Genomic DNA, 1,730 nt, shown 5'->3' with positions numbered 1-1,730 from the left:
GAAAGAGTTCATTCATCCTTAAAGATCTTGGGAATGTTTCTTCCCATCAAATATCCTGGAGTGTGAGGCTGGGAATGGGGATTGGGGTGGAAATACAAACGGCAGGGTTTGGGAGATGAAGTTTTTAGGGATTGGGAAGCCCAAGGGATGAGGGTCAGGGATGCTGTGGAGGCAGGGATGGAGAATGGGAAATCAGGGATAAATCAGGGATAAATCAGAGGAAAATCAGGGATAAATCAGGGATAAATCAGGGGAAAATCAGGGGAAAATCACGGGAAAATTAGGGATAAATCAGGGAAAATCAGAGATAAATCAGGGGTAAATCAGGGGAAAATCACGGGAAAATTAGGGATAAATCGGGGAAAATCAGAGATAAATCAGGGGTAAATCAGAGATAAATCAGGGGAAAATCAGGGGAAAATCAGGGGAAAATTAGGGATAAATCAGGGAAAATCAGGGATAAATCAGGGGTAAATCAGGGATAAATCAGGGGAAAATCAGGGGAAAATCAGAGGAAAATCAGGGATAAACCAGGGATAAATCAGGGGGAAATCAGGGGAAAATCAGGGGAAAATCAGGGGAAAATCAGAGGAAAATCAGGGATAAATTAGAGGAAAATCAGGGATAAATCACGGGAAAATCAGGGATAAACCAGGGATAAATCAGTGACCCGGGACAGGAAAGCTCCCAGCTCCAGGTTCCCACTCCCAGGACCCTCTGGAGGGGGACCAGGTTTGCTCCTGGGGTCACAAAGGCCCTGGAAGAGATTTCCCAGAGGAAAAACCGGGAAAAAACCCAGCTAAAATGTGGCTGCCCCATCCTTGGAAGTGTCCCAGGCCAGGCTGGGATAGGGGAATGTGTTGGGGTTGGAGCTGGATGGGCTTTAAGGACCCTTCCAACCCAAATCCAGGATTGGGAGAATCCCAAATCCAGCCTGGGATTCCCTGAAGTCCTTGACAGAAATGGGAACACTGGTGGCATTATCCCCAAAACCTGGAAATTCGCTCCCTTCACTCCCAGCGTCACATTCCAGCCACAGCATCCCAGGAAAAACAGCTGGAAAGCAAATTCCCTCCCCAGGGCTTTCCAGGTCATCCTGAGGTGGGAAAGGACAGCCAGGAATCCCCCAAAAGCCCCGAACCGGCTCGAGGAAACCCCCCTGGAATGCAGCAACACGGAGGGAAAACCCCATCCCTTGGATATCCATCCATCCCTTTGGAAAGCACGGCCGGGAAGGAGAAGCGGGCAGGGAATGATGATCCCAAGTGCCCCCGGCTCCTGCCACAACCGAGGAAACGAAAGAACAGATGCTCCAAAGTCTCTTTTTTCCCCCAGCTCGCGGCCCACGAGGAGATTCCCAGGAATTTTGGGAGCTCGGTGCCGTTCTGGCGGCCCCGCTCCAGCATCCCGAGCCTGTGGGATGGGATGCTTGGAGCTTCCTGAGGTTTTTGGGTGCTCCGGGGAGAAACCGCCGGGGTTGCGACTTCAGCACGGCCACCGAGCCCCGAGCGGCGACACCGGGAACACCAGGAATACCGGGAATACCGGGAACACCAGGCACCGACCGGCACACGGATAACACGGGTACACCGGGAAGACCGGGAATATCAGGAACACCGGGAACACGGGCACCACGGAACCGACCCTGCCGGGGGAGCGGGGGCAGCTCCGAGCCGGTGCCAGCGGTGCCCGGGGGCCGCTGGGGCGGGAAGAGCTCGGCGCGGGGCGGG

This window comes from Corvus brachyrhynchos, unplaced genomic scaffold, assembly GCF_000691975.1.
Source record: "Corvus brachyrhynchos isolate BGI_N302 unplaced genomic scaffold, ASM69197v1 scaffold68, whole genome shotgun sequence".
Taxonomy (NCBI): Eukaryota; Metazoa; Chordata; class Aves; order Passeriformes; family Corvidae; genus Corvus; species Corvus brachyrhynchos.
The sequence above is the reverse complement of the archived record's forward strand: the minus strand, read 5'-3'. Positions refer to the sequence as shown.